A 21,235-nucleotide genomic window follows, 5' to 3' on the forward strand; every position below is an offset into this window, starting at 1 on the left:
ACACAATGGGTGATGTGATGCACGTCCAAAGATAGGACATGCCGTGATTCTCATGTGTGTATGGCCCTATTCAAAAGAATGGGGTTCATATTCGTGCAAGATTTGTGCGTCTCGAAACGTACAAGTAACTTGCGAGGATCTCTGCTGTGTAAAACCGGCCTTAGGATGCTTTCTCACGGATGGAATATTTGCAGCCAACCTGCAGAAAATGTTGCATCAAAATCCGCATGGCTAACCTGCGGATTCTAATGTGGAATTTAAAATGGCAGTTTCACTTCAAAGTCTGCAGTGAGGCGGATTTTAGTGTGGAATTTCGCAACAGCAATTTCAGCTGCAACCTACAGAAGTATTCAGCATTTCCGCAAAATAAATGTCAGAATCTGTATCATCGGGGTGAATGTATTCGCAGCTGATTTCAGCAGGCACAGCATTCCGTCCCCCGCCCCCCCTCCTTCCCTGACACTGCACTCACTAGAAACCGCTGGGTTAAGTTAAAATCTGTGCTGCTGGTTGTTTCTTTTGCGGAAGTGCTGAAGATTTTGACAGAGAATTCTTTGCTGCGGCAAATATGCAGCATTTCCGCTGTGTGTAAATTTACCCTACGGCTACCTTCAGGCCCAATGTCCACAGGCGGATTTGAATTGCGGAATCGCGCAGAAGATCTGCAGTTCAAACCGCCAATTGGGAACCATGGACATCCGCACTTCAATTTACATATGGGGATTTGTTTTCCAGATTCCGCATGCGGAAAACAAATCACAGTATGCTCCATTATAGTGTGATTCCCGCACGGATGGCTTCCATTGAAGTTAAGGGAAGTTGGCGCTGCAGACCGTCCGTGGATTTCATAGGAAAGCAGGAGTTTAATAAAAAAAAGAAATAAATAAATAAATACTGTGCTGCGCATGTGCGCTGGTGCTTCCACACACATCCACAGTACAGAAAAAAGAAGACCTGGACAGGTACGCAGGGTCCTCGGCCGCGGACAGGGTCAGTTTCCACTGCTGGCATCCACATGCGGAATCCGACCCGCCCGTGGACATGAGGCCTTCCACATGACAACCCAGCAGCAGAGATTCTGCTGCCGAATTTGTTGCGTTTCTGCATATGGCCAGAGTTAACGAGCTGTGCGGAATTCGCTGCGATTTTGGTTGCGGTAGTTGTCTATGTACTTGCAATTTGCTGCTAAGGAACTTGTGTTTTGATTATATGGTAGTGGCAGTTCACTAAACAACATCAACAAATGCAGATTTCCAAGTGGAAATGTTTCACAATCTGCTACAAAACTCTTTTTACGGATTTTGGTGCAGAATTTACATTTGCCATTGATTTGTATGGAGGTAATCCTTTGCAGATACGTTTGGTTCCTACAACATAAATAGAAAAAATCCACTGTAACAAATCTGCAACATGTCCTCTACGGAAAAGCAGGAGATTAGAAAAATGCTGCCATGCACGAAGGAGGTTTGTAAACTCCCATCCACTGGCCTTGTACTGTAAGTCCTGCGGCATTTCTTCAGTGATTCTGCTAGCAGAAATTCCTCACCATTTACTGCCTGTGTGAAAGCAGTTTAAGGCCGGCTTCACACGGGCATAAGCGCAATTGTGCACGCCTTAGTGCAACTTTCTTGCGCTATGAACAAGGCTTTTTTGTTTTGCACTCGTATCGGCATATTTTACACTAATTTTTCTGACCGCAGGGCATATTCGTTAGCATGCGGCAAACAAATGCACCAATTTGAAATGGCTAATTAGTTCCAGTTGTGGTGTTTTTTCAGCATAATTATGCAGTGCTTCACACATATCTCCGTGCGTATTGCACGCGCAATTGCGCATTCCCATTGACTTGCATGGGTACCTTTGATGCGTAGAAAGCTAAAATGTGCCGTATCTTTTTTTTGTGTGGCTTAAAATGTGCACGCAAAATATACACGTGAGTGAACCCATTGAAATCCACACAAATATGCCCATGTAAAGATGGCCTAAGGAACTAATTAGCCATTTTAATTGATGCGTTTGTTTGCCGCACGGCAGAAAAAGTACAGTGACCGCGGTGATCAAGTTCACACCTATATGGTTCGGATTTGGCCATGTTTTTACTTGCGGAACAACTGCAGAACTTATTCCTTGTATTTTCAATGCCCCTGACTCCCTCCAGCAGGACCACCCCCACCCCAGCTGCCATAACAGGGCATAAGAGGTGTCTGGTCAAGCATCCTGTTACATCTTACCGGCGCTGGATAGGAGCTGCAGGTGTAGTAGCCATGCAGGACCGGCGAGTAGTCAGGAGGAAGCTGGAGGTCGTCAGCAGGTAGTCATGTTTGCAGTACAAATGGATGAGCCAAAAAGTGTAGTCAGATGGAAGCCAGGAGTTGTTATTAGGAAGTCTCGGTGGCAGTACAAATGGATGAGGCGAAAAGCATAGTCGGAGGAGAGCCAGGAGTTGTCAGCAGGTAGTCACAGTTAGAAGGAGAGGTGCAGGTTAGGAGATGCAGCTTCATAAAGGCAATGGTGCAGGCTGTTACTCAGAGAGGGGTCCCAGTAATTTAGCAGCTGACTCTACTACAGACTAAAGTGTGGTACTTTAGGGTGTGAATTGGAACATAGGTAATCCAGGTCGGGGCAGGCAGTAGAACTTCAGAACATGGAATAAGCCTGAGGTTGGGACATTCAGAATAGGTTCAGCATGGTAGAACAGGCCAGAGGTTGGGTCAAGCAGTAGACAAAAGCGTAGTCAAAATGACAAGTTGGGGTCAGAAACATAGTCAGGAATAGCCAAAGTCAGGAAGAAGAGAATCAGGACACACTAAACTAGCACTTTAATCAGGACCAAAAAAAACACAAACCTGGGCATTATCCATAGGGTAAGGGTGCTTGATGTAGCCAAAGGTGCTTGATGGTTGGCAATGAAAGGAATTGGCAAGTTGCACACTGACATTTTAAGATTGCGGCTGCGTGTGCTCTTCAGGCCGCTGTCACTGAGAAAGCAGACATTGGGGCAGGGCATCTGCTATGGAGAAGCATAGGACGCGTACCGCGGCTGCCAGGACTGGCAAGTCAGTGGCCAGAGGCTGTGTGTCCTTTTGCCATTGGGTGGTGAGAACCTGTACATGACTCCTTTATACAGATGAACTGCATTGTTAGATAACAGGGGCATGGAGAACTGTCCTGATATATGGGATGGAAGTCATCACATTTTGTCCTGGGAGCCAAAACACAACACCCTAACGCAAGCACAGTTTAATCTTTGCCGTGGGCCCCTTCCCTCTATATAAGGCACTAGTCCTTTGAGACCACAAATCCAGGATTTGCATATTGTAGCATATTTTGAATGGAGAGAGTTTTGTGGTCTGTTGCCGTAAGATTTACCGTGTGGGTTTTTTTCAATTTAGCAACCTTTCAGAAATCACTATTACAAAGACAGAAGAAACCACCTACATTGTGAAGATCAGCCGGAGGCGCCGCTGTAGCTCTCGAATACTATGTTTTCCAGTACACTTCATCAGGGTATTCCCTTCTACACAAATGTTCCAGATTGTTTCACAGTAATATCTCTTTAATGAGTCAGTGACTAGTGATTTACTGTTCTATCTCATCACATGAAGCCAAAGCGTATGATGCACTCATCACCCAAGAAGCCTTCAAGGAGGAGGTAGAGGCGGCACCAAACACACGTAAATGTGCATTCCTGTGTCAGCAAATACATGGGTTTCATTTTATGAAAAGTTCTACATTTTCCATCACATTTTCTATATCACTGCCTCATGGTTTTCAAGAACTCTACTTGCTGTCATTCAATAGGAATCTTAAGGGCGGCCGCAAAATCTGCGCTCGCAATGCTCTGCAAATAGAACCTATTGACCTCAATGGGTCCCTTCACATGTGGTATTTTGAGCATGGGGAGAAAAAAACGTGACATGCTCTTTTTTTTGCGAGTAATTGCACACCGAAGGCACCCGTTTGCACAAAATTGCGCAGAGAATTACGTAATTTCAATGGGTTAAACGATGTCAGCTGGGCCTAGTAGGTCAACTGATCAGCTGACCCACTAACCGGCTACTAAGTAGCGTATCCCATCTATGGAAACATTTCGGTTTGCTTTAAGTTTTGAAACCCCTTTTAAATTAATGGGGGAAAACACGAATCCGTTTTTTTTAAAGTTTTATTTCAGTTCCTCTCTTCTAAAAAAAGGAGCAGAGATACGTAAACCCTGAATTGAGCCCAAACGCAGGTGTGAAAGCAGCCCTAGGCTTCATTCACATGAGCGTATATCGGCCGTGCTTTCACACCCGGTCGATATATGCTGCTTATCTTGTGCATTGGTTTACAATGCATCAGCTCAGATAGGTGTATTGCTGTGGCATAAAAGCGCCCAGGCTGGCGAAGATAGCGCATACGGGCCAGAACTATCTTTTGCGGCCGGAATACGGCAGCGGCTCTCATAGACTCCTATGAGAGCCTATGCTAGCTGCCGGAAAAGGGAGTTGGGAGAGAGTTTAGCACCCCCCTCCCTCCTCTTCTCCGCCCCTTGCCGGCTATTGAATATAAGGCTGTGACTCTCGCAGCATCGTACTCATCGCAGCCCATTCTCTTAACCTGATACAGTTCGCGTACGCAGTGCAATTAGCACTGCGCGCACCTGGGGTTCTGACGTCATGGAATTGCACAGTGTTAATTCTTTTTTTATCAAACGTATTAAACGCTTTCTATTCGCAGGAGATAGTGTTTTAATACGAAGCCCTTCAAGTAACCATAGAAACATGTGACTAAACGATCTAACAACTGAAGCAGCAAACCTGACTGCAGTAAGCAGCGGAGCTGTGTGGTTTGTGCAAGATGTGTGGGTGTGGTTGTACAAATAAAGGGTGTGCTTATGCAAATAGTGACTGGCGAGGGATTGCATAATTTCTGGGCCACTTCATGCAGAAAAAAAAGTTACGGAAATTGAGTTGCTGGTTGCAACGGGTTTAAGGAGGTTTTTAGTGCAGAAAACTATATTACTATAAAAACCTCTATTTTCTATTTATGCAAGTATTCTGCTTTAGTATGACTGATCAATAATGTGAATTGTGTGTCCCGTGGCCATTGCGAGGGTCTTAAAGGATCAAGGACCCAGTAGCCACAATCACATCTGTGTTAGAGAACCAATTTGGAGCCTCTGTTGCAGATTTCTGTTAAAATCCAGAATGAAATAATGCTGCATGTAGTGCTATTATAAATGGGAAAGTGGCGGGTTGCATAACAGCAGCCGGGAGAACCCGTTATAGGCAATGTGGTGCTTGTGGCGTGACGCACTAACACCACATGCCAATATCTTCACCAGCAGCATCAGGTTCCAAAAGGTTTGTGCAGCCCGCGGACACCAGTCCGAATAGGAAGGGGTTGCAGCCCCACCGTCTACAAAGGCCTCACCAATTCGATGCACAAGATGGCTAAATGGTGTGGAGGAGAGCACAACACAACATGCACACCGCACAACCCAATGTCCACACCGCATCACCCAACATGCACGCACCACAACCCTACATGCACACCGCACAACACAACATGCACACCGCACAACACAACATGCACACCGCACAACACATAGCCTTGTCATACACAGCAGCCTATGTTCCTCCTAGCTGTTTTCTCTTTCTGGAGCCGCTCTTTGGGCAGCCTCACACAAGCGTAAGCGCATATACCCTCGCTATCATGGAATGTATATGCGCTATGCATGGAGCATGAGCATGGCCTATTGCACGCAGATCAGCGCATTTTACTGTATTTTATTGTGCAGTCCGGACGGCTCACATTAGCGCGGTCCCAGCAGCGACATATTGAAGTAGGCTGCCCCGCCTTTTTAGTACGCGAGTCAGCCTACTTGTGAGCAGGTCATCTGACTCGGTGGGCGGCTCAGCTAACTTGCTAGGCCCAGTTTTCGTTCAAGCCCACAAAATTGCGCAGTTCACTGAGCGATTTCGGACTATTTTTTACCCCTACACTCAGAATGCCCAGGGAAAAATAAAAACATGTGAAGGAACCATTGAAGTGAATGGGTTCTATACGCTGCGCATTGCGGGTGCAGATTTTTCAAAACACGGAAATGAGAACAGACCCTTTGAAATCAATGGATTCTATTCTCTGCATATTATGTGAGCAAATTTTGCGCGTGCAAATAAGGTCATCTGAAGGAGCCCTTAATATATTCCCCATCATGAAAGATGTGCCTCTCAATATACTAGACGCATCTCAGACCATCTGTGCGCCAAAAGAAGAAATCTGCAGTCGCTATGAGCAAGTGTAGATGTCAGCTATATTTTATACCACTTTTCTGGCATAGGAAACAAAGTCGCAAAGTTTGAGTAAGAAACATAACTTGTGCCAAAATGGTCACTTTTTGGTGCTACAATTCTGGCGCTACAGCGTTAATAGATTCCGCCCACAGTATCAGAGCCTACTAGACGGAGTTCTCAGCACAGCATACGTTTTCAAATATGTGCTTTAGGTTCTAACTTTTGATGTCAGTTTTGTGACTCTAGTATGATAAGGGCAAAAACACATGAGCGTAATGATAATCACGACCGTTTAGGGGGACGGAACGGAACCCCGGATCTCAGTGAGAGTTCAGTGGTGTCGTTTTCACCATTGGTATTTCTCGACCGTGAATACTACGGCCAAGAGAAGAGATAAGACCTGTCCTATCTTCCCTGCCGGTAGTGAATACATGGTGCGGGGAAGATTGAGCGACACCTGTCTTCCTCAGGGCTTATTCACACGGGCGTATATCGGACAGGTTTTCATGCCCTGGCGAATATACGCTGCCCCTCTGATGCATTGGTTTACAATGCATCATTGCACAGGGGCGTATCCCTGAAGCGTAAAAACGCTGGGCCCGGCGCTCCTACGGGGTGCATTGACTCCTAAACTCTGTACCCCTTCTCTTCTCCTCTCCATGCCTTGCAGCGGTTTGCAATGGGAGTGGCAGAGCTAAGCCCCTCCCATTGCAAACAGTGGCAAGGGGCGTAGAAGGGAGGGAGCTCAGCACACTAGCTCCGGCGCCATCCTGCGTCCTCTTTTTGCAGAAAGACGGCGAGGGGGAGGGAAGGGAAAGACACCTTCCCCGCCCAACGGCGTTTACACCGCCCCGTGCATCACATGGTAGTGTATATCGGCTGGACGTTTTTACAGCGTGTGAATAAGCCCTCAGGCACAACCATGCTCTGTAACGCCGCGAGGAGTTGCGCCTACGGCAATGTGTTTTTGCCCTAAAACATAAGGGGGGATGTTTATCGTGGTTTGCATGTCAGTTTTCTAGTGCATACTGGGCTCTACCACTTTTTCAGAAAGTGGGCAGGTTTAGAATCAGGCAGCATGGCTGTCTGATTTACTATTATGTATGAGAGAAACTGGAGTGAATTATATCTGAAACCTACGCCAGCTTGTAGCTGAGGTGCCGCCAGATGCTACAAATGCAGTAACTCCTTCACGCACTGGGGTAACTATAGGGAATGCGGTTGCACCTGGGCCCAGGAGCCTTAGGGGGCCCATAAGGCCTCTCTTCTCCTTATAGGGAGCCCAGTACTATGAATAAAGCATTATAGTTGGGGGCCCTGTTACAGGTTTTGCATTGGGGCCCAGGAGCTTCAAGTTATGCCTCTGCATTAAGGGGTTAAGAAAAGTTAGGGGGCCCCAAGATAAACTTTTGCACCTGGGCCAATGAGCTTTTAGCTACGCCCCTGCCTTCACGCTATCCCACATAAATACATGTCAGATGTGTGTGGGCTTAGTATGGAGCAGGCTCTGTTAAGCTGTCTTCCCCTTCCCTCTCCCTCACCGGCTCACCTCCTCTCTCCTTCCCTCCGACAGTTTGCAATGCTAAGCTCCTGCCCCTTGCCCACAGTCAGCAATTGGAGGGGTTGGGACGGGGTGGTGCTTAGCTCCGCCCCGTCACCTCCCATTGCAAACAGCAGCAAGAAGCAGAGAGGGAGTTTAGCTGTCATGCTGCTAAACTCCCTCCCACCTCCCTTCTCCGACCGCTGTCATTGGCTCCCATAGGAGTCTGTGGCAGCGGGCATAGTCAAGCCAGGGAGATCGTTCCCGGACTATCCTTCCTGCCCAGCCAGGCGCTTTTACGCCACAGGAATACGCCTGTGTGATCTGATGCATTGCATAAGCCCTTATGGAAGAGATTTTTTAGAAAAAAACATTTTTAAGTAGTACAATAAAAAACAACATACATTTGGTCTTGCCGCATATATACTGACGCACAGACCAAAGTTAACATAAAGATTCCATTAAAAAATCACTTAATACAACTCTTGCCACAAAAATGAGCCCTCATAGAGCTAAATCGATGAAAAAATTAAAAAAAATAATGATTTTTTAAAAGCGGGAAGAAAAAAACAAAAATGAAAAATTTCTGGACCTGAAATAACACTGATTCCGGGAACACAGTTTACTCAGGGCTTTTTCACATTAGCGCATATTGCCCCGCGGTTTTCATGGTCGGCCAATATATGCTACAATCTGATGCATTGGATTCCAATGAATCAGATCACATGGCCGTATTCCCGTGATGTAAATGTGCCCAGCCGGGCCAATATAGCGCCAGACGCTTTTATGTCGGGCCCAAAAGATAGCCCTGGAACTAACTTTAGGCCAGAATATGTTGGCTGCTGCATAAGCTCCTATGGGAGCCAATAAGAGTGGCCTGCTAAACTCCCTCCCCCTTGTCTCCTCCCCTCCGGCTGATTGCAATGGGAGGGGGAAGGGTTGGAGCTAAGCACGCCCTGTCCCACCTCCTCCCATGGCTGGCTGTGTACAAGAGGCAGGGAGGGGGTGGGAACTTAGCTCCGTCCTGTCTTGCCCCCTCCCATTGTAAACAGCCAAAGGGGGAGGAGAGGGGAGGTGAGCTGGCGATGCGGAGGGAAGGAGCAATGGTATGGCAGCCTCTGCGTATATGCCTCATGAGTTTGTACTCCTCAGATCGGCCGTGAAAACGGTGCACGATATAAGCTCGTGTGAAAGAGCCCTCAGACTGGTGTTTCCTACTCCACTCTAAGTAATTATGCCCCAAATGTGTTTTAGAAAAATCCATTCGCTATGCTTTACACCTCAGTTCTGCTTCTTCAGATTGATAAACACCAGACATCACAAGCGCAGTGCGCACTGAAGCTAAGAGTTACTAAACACCCGGAGGAAAGAATTTGCTGCACATATGATGTCAACCGAATCAAAAAAAAGGTAGGGGGGGTGCTAAAACCCACTTTTACATGCTAATTAATTTCTTTTTATGTTCCATCAATCTTAGGTCTCCCTCTGCTGGTAAGTAGAGGTACTACACAGGTAATAAAGTTATCCCTAATTTTTGTGGACAGGAGATAACTTTATAACTTGGTACAACCCCTTTTAGGGACTTTTAACATGGGAGGAATTTTTCTGCATTCCACAGCAAAAAAAGAAACTTCATCTGCTGCGGTGAATATCTACTCCCATTACCTGTATACAGGTGGAACTTTAGTGCACATTTTTCAGCGTTTGTAGCTGCGGAATTAGGAAATATGCCTTTTACGTGTTTTACTATATTGCTTGCACACGCAAGCCATGCGCATTTGCGTGTGCAAAAAACACACAAGCGTGTTCACCATTGATTGTAATTCACCTCTCTTTTTTGTGTGAATTTGCACACCAAAGACCCCCAAATGCGCACTCACTACGTGTGCAAGTGTGCTGCGCAATACAGTGAAAAAAAACACATCTGGACCTCATTAGGCTAAATAGGCTCTTAAATTGGGGTGTGGTTGTGTCCTATTTGCAAAAAGTACAGTAAAATACGCCAATATGCGCGCAAATCTACCTCGTTCATAGTGCAAATTACGTTGTGCTGAAGAGTGCGCAATTCTGCATATGCTCATGTAAAGGAGCCCCTAAGCTCCACACTGGATGTTAATTTCCACACGGATTTCTGACAGATATTCTCCGCAGCTTGTGAATAAGACTTTGAAAATCTCATTGTGCGAACACAAACCTAAGTGCTCCTGCACACGAGCGTATATATACTCGCAAGAAGCTGGCGTGATTGCGCTCTGAATGGAGTACAATAGTGTGCTTCTGCACTGCAGGGGCTGTTCACATTGGTTGTGAATCAGCGCAGAAGCCTAATTAGTCCCCGGTGTTGGCATTCTCTCTCTTCAATAGATATATTGACATTTCTGTATTTTGTGCGCGCATTTCGGCTGTGGGAAAAAACTCTACTTTACTGCGCATTGGCACCCAAAGGTCCCCATAGAAGTCAATGGGGAGGGGAGCACAAGTACGCACTCAACGTGCAAGGAAATGTGTAATATGCTGCATAATTCCACTGGAAAAAGAACAGATCTGGAGCTCATTAGATGATCATGTCTTGTGGGCGGAAAAAGTACAGTAAAATACGCAGGGATGCGTGCAAAAAAGACTCGTTCAGTGCGCTCGTGCGAACTAAGAGAACGCTGATCCTGCATCTACTGAGCCTCCTTCTAGAGCTACTCATCGGTCAGTCAATAGAAATTCTCAATGGTTGATATCAAACTACCCAAAACTCTTCTTAAAGAGGTTCTGCAGCAGCTTTGAATGCATTATAAAGAATAATTTAGCCATATCCCGTCAGCACTGAGCACTGGAAGAGTCTCCGCTCTTGGTTCCTTCAAGGCTAGGTCTTGCTTATTGACTCAGACAATGCCTGTTGACTGCACGGTGACATCCGCCATTTATCTCACATGGAGGCGGACATTTTTACATTATTGGTAATCGGTTCCTTTAACAGGTAAATATGTAAAGCGATTGCCTGACTTGCGGCTGAACCAGTTCTCCCGGTCGGATAGGTCGTGCTTTGTGATTGTGACCTTTTACAACATTAATGGAAGAAGCTCAAGTTCATGAAAAGCTGCTAATTAAAGTCCTTCGCGGTTTAGAAGGGAACGTATCGCCTATTCACATCACAAACAGCTGGAACATTCTAGATTGTATGTATTAGGGCTCAGGCAGGGTCGGTGTTAGTAGGGGGCAAGCTGGGATATTGCCCCAAATTTCCCAGGGGGGGTCCCAGGCAACCTGAGGCACTGACGGGATTTGCCAATAACTGAATTTACTGCATGCAGCGAATGCCGCCTCAAAACATATCAAAATACACTGCTTTCTGTCGCAGTTTTTGGCGCTGATCTGCATGCGAAATTTGGCCTGTCAATGGACAAAGTGCACATGCAGAATTCGGATGAGGAAAATTGCATTTCCGCATCAAGAAGTGGCATGTTCCACCATGTGAACAACCCTAAGGGCTTATTCACACGGGCGTATATCGGATGGGTTTTCACGCCCCGGATGATATACGCTGCCCCTCTGGTGCATTGGTTTACAATGCATCAGTGCTCAGGGGCGTATTTCCGGCGGCAGCTGCATGGATTCCTATGGGAGCCTATGCTAGCTGCCGGAGAAGGGAGGTGTGTGTGTGTGTGTGTGGGGGGGGGGGGGGGGTTAGTACCGTGACTGCTAAACTCCCTCCCCCTTATCTTCTTCTCTCCACCCCTTGCCACTGTTTGCAATGAGGGGAAGCAGGATGGGGGTAGAGCTAAGCTCCACCAGCTCCGTCCCCTCCCATTGCTGGCTGCAGACAAGGAACAAGGGGTGGGAAGGGGGCAGGAGCTTAGCTCCGCCCCCTCCCATTGCAAACAGCCAGAGGGGAGGAGAGCGGAGGGGAGCCGGCAAGGGGGAATTCCTCCCCAGGCCCCATGGCCTTGGTGTATATGCGCCAGGCCCTCTGCTGTTCAAGGATTTTTACGGTGCCGGCGGCGCACGTAAAACGCCTATGCCCGTGTAAATGGGCCCTAAGGTTGACTTTACACGGACATATTTGTAGGTGTAATACGCAGTGAATTTAACCTATTGATTTCAATGGCTTTGTTCACATGCGTGTATTTTTTGTGCACATTTCCGCTGCGCACAAAAAGATAGAAAATGCTGTATTTGCTCACCCACGGTCCCCATATAAGTCAGTGGGGATGAGTAATTGTGCAGGCAGCTGTCAGTGCGCTATAAAGGCCAGAGGAAATTGGACACCAGGAGACATTTGGACACCTCCTACCTGATTCACCTGAAAAATGCCTAGGGGTGTAGATATGGAGGTTCTGATTACAATGGTGGAGCAGAGGCCGTGTTTATAGGATATGCCTTTATATTCATCAGAGGCGTATCAGACAGGTGGGCACGGTACGTAGGTACCGATACGTCATGGCAGGCTGGTACTTTGCGCAAAATGACGTACCGGTACGTCATCGGGATAGCGCGAGATCATGACTGACCTCGTGCTATCCCGCAGCGGGAGCCGGCTGTCAGTCACAGCCGGCGTCCCGCTGCAACAGCAGGGGGGGGGGGCATTGGAGATGCGCCCCCCCCCCCCACTGTTAACCCCTTCTCTGCCGCGCTCCCTCTGTGTCTCCGGCCGGCTCTCGCAATGTCATCGCGAGAGCCCGGCCTGTCACCATGGCAACAGGACGCCAGACACTGGCGTCCTGTATTGCCTATGCCTATGATCGCTGTATAAGCGATAAGGCATGGCAGAGCAGTAGCTCTGCCATGCCTTATGACAGCGATCATAGGCACAGTGCAAGTCCCTCAGAGGGACTCAAATTGTGTAAAAAAAATAAAAAAATAAAATAAAATAAAAATGTAAACAAAAAATGAAAAAAAACCCTTTTTTATGCTTTTTCTAATATTAGCATAAACAAAGTAAAAAAAAATTAAAACCCCACATATTGGGTATTGACGCATCCATAACAACGTGTACAAAAAGTTGAACATGCTTTTTATTTTGTACGACAAAAAGCGTAAAAAACCGCTAAAAAACAGAGGCAAAATGCTAATTTTTAGCATTTTGCCTCACAAAAAATGCAATAAAAGTGATCAAAAAGCCGTACATTCCCCAAAATGGAACCACTAAAAACTACAGCTCGTTTCGCAAAAAATAAGCCCTTATAGAGCTCCGTACATAAAAAAACAAAAAAGTTACAGGACTTTAAATGCAGCTATAGAGAAAAAAAAGATTTCCAAAAAAAAGTGTAAAAACCTAAAAAAATATAAGAATTTTGGTATCGTTGTAACCGTACCGACCAGCAGAAAAAATTTAGTGTGCCATGCATGCTGCATGATTAACGCTGTAAAAAACATTTTAAAAAATCTATGTCAGAATTGATGCGTTTTCTCTCCCTGTTATCATAAAAAAAATAATTAAAGTTTTACGACAGTCTATGTACCCAAAGGTGGCACAGATAAAAACTACAGCTCGCCATGCGAAAAACAAGCCCTTATAAGGCCGTGTCGACGGAAAAATAAAAAAGTTATGGCTTTTGAAAAATGGAGATGGAAAAATACCAAAAATCGCTTGGTCCTCAACGCCAAAATAGGCCGTGTCATTAAGGGGTTAAAGGGACAGGAGGCAGATGGGCATGGGAGTGCACAACAAGGCAGAGGCAGACATGACTCCACCGTACAAACAGAAAAAAGGAAAAATTCAGCACTTCCCAAACGTAAATCTCTAGGTGCACATTAAACCGCGGCTGCGACTAATCAGTACAAGTAGAAACCGATGGCAACATCACTCATATGTATTTTTTTTATCAGAAAAATACATAAATCTAATGTATATACTAGCCACATTAGATAATTAGCGCTGACTTTTTCTTTTTTTGTTTGTGCGGCCATTACCATCTACCTCCTGTCCCCTTAATTCGACTTGTTGCACCAAGACAGCAAAGGATAGCTGCTTCTCCACCTCCTGGACAAAAATGTCCTGGAGTTCCTACAATCCTGGAGGACCGTGCCGAGCATTACTACAGATGGTTGGCCCATAATTTTCAGCTACTGTCCCCACACAAGGTGCAGCAAATGCAATTGGCCATTCTTCAATGCATGTCTACTAGCCTATGAGACAGATGCATGCTTTGTGACCCCGGATACTTGGAAGGTGCAGCATGGAAGTACAACCAACTGCCTCCCCAATACGTAGTCCCGTCTCCACCTTCTCCTCAATACCAGTACCATCTTATGAAAATGGCCATGGGTCAGCCCCCTTAATTCGACTTTATAACTTGGTATCCTACTTTCGTTGGTTTTATTTGTATTCTCAGGCCTAAGAGAGAGGTGTGGCAAAAGGTAAGAACCCAGCTTTCGCAGGTTATAATTAAACCACCTGGTATTAGTGTGAAGACCCATCCGTAATCATGATCACCTGGATGTTGGTGGATGGGCCAATATTCTTTGATCAAACTGTGTACTAAGAACCAAACATTTTCTATTGTGGCTACTATATGCATTGCAGTTATGTATTTTTCTGATAAAAATGTATTTTGAGTGCTGTTCTCATGTGTTTCTGCATGTTCTGCTTAGTCGCAGCCTCGGTTTAATGTGCACCTATAGATTTATATTTAGGAAGTGCTGACTTTTTCCTTTTTTATTGTTTGTGTGCCATGCAGCCTGGGGTGATCCACAACTTCCGAAGGGAGAGTTTCAGGTTCAGCCTCTTCTGCATTCCAACCCGCATTGTTGTCTTGGCAAAAATTATGCAAAACAACGCAGAGTTTAATTACGGCACACACGTTTTAAGTTTCAGCTGAAGTGTGCTGTGAAAAATTCTCCACTTGCTGGTGAGAATGCCAAAGGCACACTCCACAAATAGCCAGGAATTAAAGGCTTTACTCCTGGTGTCCATATCTTTACGAGCAAAGGGATGCAGAATATGAAGGGTCAGACTAAAAACCTCATCCGCCACAATGATGAATGAGGCAGGTGGACCTGAATAGCCAGAAAGGTTCCGTGGTTCTGTCAGGGACAGCTGGTCGGCCAGGAGTCGCTGACCCATTCTGGAAGCCCTGAAAATGTGGGCATCCGCAGCACTTCCATAGGCCCCGCCATACTATGCTACTGTAGGTCTCTGGGAGGCTATACTCTACTACAGTCAGCCCACTCTATATGCAACCCACAGGTCTATGCCAGTCTGTATTCAGCATGGTTGCCCAGTGTCTCCATGGTTCTTCTTAGCTGTTCAACCACTACGTTTCACAGAAACCCACCCACCCTTGGCTGCAGGTGTGCAATGTGCATATACATAAGGACAGTCCCCAAGTCACAGAATGGCTAAGACTGTTCCAGTTAGAGCCCTTTTTGAAAAGTGAGGACCGTTCCTTTAAAGGACCAATAAAATGGACTTTAAAATACTGCAGGTTAATGTTTACTTAAAGAACATAGTACAACAATTGAACCTTCATTCATTACACAGCAGATAACTCGCTAATGCTGAGACCTGTTTTTCAGTGACACACTTGTCTTGCTACTGTTCCTTGTAGCCCCACCAGTGCACTTACTCTGTTAGACCTGGATGGATAGCCCCTTCAGCAGTGCTTCAATCTCCCACTGTCTGCTGGGAACACTAACTCTGGGTTGGTCAACTCACAGCTAACCAAATTCTACTTAGACAGCAGTATTATAAATGGCTTCTGGCTGTTGTTCTGCCCTGTTGCAGATTGTGCACTTGGGCACAGGAGCTTCATGTAATACCTCTGTCTGCCAGTCATGAGACCTATTAATTTTAAGCTGCCATTGAAGAAACACTTTAAGTAACTTTTTCTTGTTATTATTAACAATAAATGTAATTGCTCAGAAATACATCTCTACCAAGAACTGCAGGCCCTTGTACCAGCATAGAGCAGAACTAAAGAACGGCAGATGTAGCTGAGCTGAGTTAGTCAGATCCAGCAAAGCTCAAAATGTGTTGTCATAGAAAGAACAGAAATTAAACTTTCCCTGTTATATGTAGATTATATCGAAAAGTGAACTCTAAAGTGATAAATGTAAAAATTCTGCATCTACATCAAGATAAGTACAAATATACATAGTGTTACGGACGGCGAGTGCTGACCCACTGTGCTAACCAACCAGTTTGACCTAGGGCTAAACCTAAGAGCATTATCCTGCCAGTTCCCCAGTATTCACCCTTTAACCCCTGTACAGGGATCTGGGCTTTTGCTGCCAGGGAACGAGCAGACCGCTACCTCTTGGAATAGTCCAATAGGTCAGACAGGTGACCTATGTATGCTGGGTGTCTTAGACAAACACACGACTCAGGCCAAGAGGGAGGGTGCCCAGCCTGCTTAAATAGGAGGATAATTGCCTATTAAGCTGCAGCTGGGTTGTAAGCACTGAGAAGGGTTAACTACTGTAGTGCTGATAGAAAGTAAAAGCACAGAGTACATTCATACAGAAGGAGCAGTTTGATGCCGGCTTCTACCCAAAATAGCAAGAGGGTTGCAGATACGGGTAGCCAAACTAACTGTACCTCTCCCTTACACCCCTTCCTCTTCCTGGATTTATGAGCAATGGATTAATCTCCTGAGACTATTGATTTACTAATATCATCAGAAATTGTATACTCTGAGTATGAAGTATGATCCTGAAAAAGCTCAATGCTACTATCCTCTACAGTGGACCCATTCTGGAGAGAATCCACCGCTTGTCATTGAGTACTCAAGTAGCTTGCTTTGCAACGTCCACCTGAAGACAGAGAACCCCGTCTGGAACCGAAACGTCCATGGCTCTGCTCTCGACACCAGTTGCGGACAGGGGACTAGATGGAGCTATTTGGTTGCTTAGGAGGAGTGACATTGTCAAAATGTTGCTTTCTTTTAGGTAAGAGGAAGTTTTGAGGCATCAAGGGGTGACAAACAGGTTGTACTGGAAGCAAGCACTTAGAAAAGCATGATAACCCCCAACATGACGCCCTCCCAGACCTCCAAACCAAGGTGGGATTATGCAGACGAAGCCAAGGCAGGCCTAGCAACAGGGTACTGGTGGACCTCGGAAGGACCAGCATGGAAATTCTCTTTATTATTTAAAAACTGTCCCAAAGTCAGAGGGTTAACTTTTCTTGTTCAATAATTTTAATTGAAAGTATTCATAAAAATCAAACAATAACATACAAATCACAATTTACCCATCGTAGAACACTTGTAACTCCCAACAGCAAGATTGTTCATGCCTCCTTGGCTTACTATGCCATTTTATAGTTATATCATACCTCAAGATTTGAACCCAAAGTAGTAACTGTGAAACAAGCGTATATTAGAAAAACTGGATTTGAAATTTAGTTGGTGAGGGGGAAGAAGGATGGGGGGAAGGGAATAGTGAGATCCAACCCTTCGTATTGTCAGAGGGTTAACTTTTCTGACCCCCTGAGGGACCTTTCACAGGGGTTGGAAAAGCCCACATGACACACTACTATCTGCAGAACATTTTCACCAAAATTCCCAGATTGCCAACAGATTTTAATGTAAAATTGAAAATAGCTTAAAACCTGCCTTCAATTCTGCATCAAAATCTGCAGTTATACCTGCAGATTTTAGTTTGGTATTCCACAGCTACGAATTTGGCTATGTTCTGTGGCATAATTCTGTCCCATGTGAAAGGTCCCTCACAGGCCTGACACCGTTGTTATGGCACATACAAGAGCACAAAACTGCTGGGTGTATGACCATAGAGCTAACTAGCCAAGCCAGAAACCTACTACACCCTGATGAGGGGGAAAATGTCTGTGCATGGTTATTCTGGCTTTGGCTCACAATTCCCAGTCATTGTTATAAGGCTTGTTCAAAAAGTCTGACATTGACTTGCAGGAATGTTGTCCTCCAATAGGTGGCGCTGTAGAGCCATTGCTCCATCTTTCGATTTGCATATTTCCCAAAGAAGCATGGATAGCCTTATAAGTATCCTCACACCTTCTAGGTGCTCTCCCTAAGCAGAAAGGACATCCTTCCCAACCATAGAGCTGTAGTAACTGTATATAAAACATATATAATAAAATATATCTGCAGGTTTCCCATCACTGAGGCTCTTGTGGCTCAGTATAGGTGCAGCAGATATCTGATATCTTTCTCTCTGTCACTTGTGGTCTAGCTGTTTATAATTATCATCATTCCTTCCTACAATGATAATTCAGCTCTGCTGTGTAACTGATGAGACAGAAGGATGATCTCAGACTGCTCTAGTTTCAGTGTACGACTAGCAGCTTTATATGATGCAATATCTGTGGCATCTATGGGGAAATTTTCCCGTTGACTTCAAGGAACTCACCGTCCACCCAGTCATAACTTTGTAGACGGATGACATTGGCACGTAGAGGTTCAATTCTAAATCATGTAAGATAAAAACTTGAGATTTATTTACAGTAAAATCTAAATATTCTGGATTATTGGACGCTTGTTGAGATCTAAATTGTAAAGGTAGAGAATCTTTACGAAGACTAAATAAAATATAAAGTCTGTTGCTACAATTTCATTTCTCCTCGTTCTGTCTTCTGCTTCCAGATCTGTGAAATTCTTCAATATATTGCAGCTCTGTGCTGGGACCAGTTCTGAATTATCAAATATTTTGAATTATTGGATGTCGATTTAAAGGAATTTCCCTATGTATAATAATAATCTTTATTTGTATAGCGCCAACTTAATCCGCAGCGCTTGGATGCATGGGGAGCTCAGTCAGGACGGGGTGGGGTGGTACAGGGGGGTATGGGAGCAGGGAGTTGGCATGATGGGAGTGATCTCAGGGTGGGGACTAGGTCAGGGGAGTTGGTATGCTTTTTTGAAGAGGTGAGTCTTTAGGGCACGTCTGAAATTCCGTACATCAGGGATTGTTCAGATGTTTCAGGGTAGAGCGTTCCATGGGGTCGGTGCTACTCTGGTGAAATCCTGGAGACAAGCATGTGAGGTTCGTATTAGGGGGACGTCTAGTCTGTCTAGGGTGGTGTATAGACAGAAGGGAGGTGATGTTCGGTGGCGTGGCGTCATAGAGGGCTCTGTGGGTGAGGGTGATGAGTTTAAATTGAGTTCTGTGATACATGGGCAGTCAGTGCAGCGACTGGCACAATGCAGAGCTGTCTGAGAAATGGCTGGATAGGAAGATGAGTCTAGCTGCAGTGTTTAGAGTGGATTGGAGGGGAAGAGTCTGAAGCGGGGAAGGCCAATTAGCAGGAAATTGCAGCAATCGAGTCTGAAATGGATAAGGGCAACGATGAGAGTCTTTAACGTGTCAGTGGTGAGGAACGGCTGGATTTTTACAATGTACTTGAGGTGCAGGTGGCAGTTTTGGCCCAGAGATCGGATGTGGGGGGGTGAAAGAGAGGTCCGAGTCCAGTGTGACCCCCTAGGCAGCGGGCATGTTGTCTGGGGGATATGGTAGTGCTAGTTACTGATATGGAGGTGTCAGGATGAAGTTGGTTAGTAGAGGGTGGAAAAACGAGAAGGTCAGTTTTTAGGAGGTTAACTTTGAGAAAGAGAAGGACATGGTATTAGAGACAGCAGAAAGTTAGTGATGTTTTGGAGGAAGGGTACAGAGATGTCATGAGAAGAGGTGTATAACTGGGTATTGTCAGCATAGACGTGATATTTAAGGCCAAATCTGTGAATGGTTAGCCTAATTGGGGCTGTATATATAGAGAAGAGAAGGGGGCCAAGGACTGAGCTCTGGGGGACCCCAACAGCTAAAGGGAGTGGAGAGGAGGAAGAGCCAGTGAAAGAGAAGCTGAAGGAGCAGTCAAAGAGGTAGGAGAGAGCAGTTTCCTTTGGGCCGATAGAGCGAAGCATAGTAAGAAGGAGGTCATGGTCAACAGCGTCAAATGCAGCATACAGGTCAAGGAGGATTAGTAGGGAGTAGTCACCCCTCGACTTGGCCACTAACAGGTCATTAGATACTTTTGTGAAGGAGGTTTTGGTCGAGTGGAAGGGACAAAAAACAGACTGGAGGGGGTAGAGAAGAGAGTTCAGAGAGAAAATGAGAGGGGCGGGAATAGACCAAGCATTCACGTAGTTTGGAGATAAAGGGGAGGTTAGAGATAGGTCGTAGTTGGCAGTGTCAGTTGAGTCAAGGGTCAGTTTCTTTAGCAGAGGGGATATGATGGAATGTTTGAAAGAGGAGGGGAATACCAGTAGACAGGGAGAGATTAAAAATGGTGGTGAGGTGGGTGATGACAGCCAGGGAGAGGGACCAGGGAAAATGTGAGGGAAGAGGGTCACTGGTACAGGAGGTGGGGCTGGCAGCGGAAAGCAGTCTGAAGACTTCATTATCTATCGGTTCGAGAACAGATATTGAGTGACTGGATGTGGTGCTGAAAAGGTCAGGGATAGCTGTGCACTGTTTGTGGAATTCGTTACGGATAATTTCAATATTTAGGTAGATGCCTCTATATAGTATGATTACACTTCATCAAGCTTGTACACTGCACATTGTGGCAATGGGATAGATGTGCTCCTTTGGAGTAATGGCAACATTAGCATCCCCTACAGTTACGCCACTGCTATTGCTCTCTTCTATGTGAACCTACTTTAAGGATGCCCATAAGGGCACCTTTAGACAAGTGTATGCGCAAAAGCACTTGCCGCAGCGCAATGTATTTGTGCATGAACGAGGACGAATGAGGTACATTTGCGTGCATTTCTGCACATATTACTGTCCTTTGTCCGCAAGCAGCAGCAGTTCACAAGCACACACGGCACACCAGTTGTGTTAGATGTGTTCTGTTCCCTGCATTTTGCTCAGTATTTCATGCTACACCTTACGCAGCTCCGATAGCTTTCTATGGGGTCATTGGTGCACAAATATGCAGGAAAATAGAGCAGGTCCAATTTTTTTCCATGCACGCAAACCGTGCTTCTAGGAACGAACCAATTAAAATCAGTGGGTTTTATTTTCTGTTTTTTGCACGCGCTGATTTTGCGTACACAAACACGGTCGTGTGAAGAAGCCCTAAGCGTAAGAGGATCGTTCCTGCCCAAATCCCCCATACATATTAGTTAACTGGGCAGGCGTTCTTCTAACCCTGGCACAATGGACAAGCAGCTACCCGATGGACCATTTGATGTTTCTTTCCTTCCTTCGAAAATTGAATCACGTAGGTTTAAATCTATTCTTCTTGATCTTTCGGACAGGCACAATAGAGAATCAATGAGGGGCGGGGGGATTCACTTATAAGCAGTTTTGATACTTGAGAAGACATGGCCATTTATGACAACCTGGGATGTAACGTTACTCAGCGCTGAAGGATTTCAGATCATGATAATTATTATTGACAAAAGTAGTTTAGGTCACCAATGAAACTAGAATGTCCTATATATGCAGAGTGAAAGCGTGATACAGTATCAATGTGTGTCACCTGCAGCACCTGTGCTCACGTGTAGTGGGT

Source organism: Eleutherodactylus coqui, chromosome 6 (assembly GCF_035609145.1).
Source record: "Eleutherodactylus coqui strain aEleCoq1 chromosome 6, aEleCoq1.hap1, whole genome shotgun sequence".
NCBI classification, from domain to species: domain Eukaryota; kingdom Metazoa; phylum Chordata; class Amphibia; order Anura; family Eleutherodactylidae; genus Eleutherodactylus; species Eleutherodactylus coqui.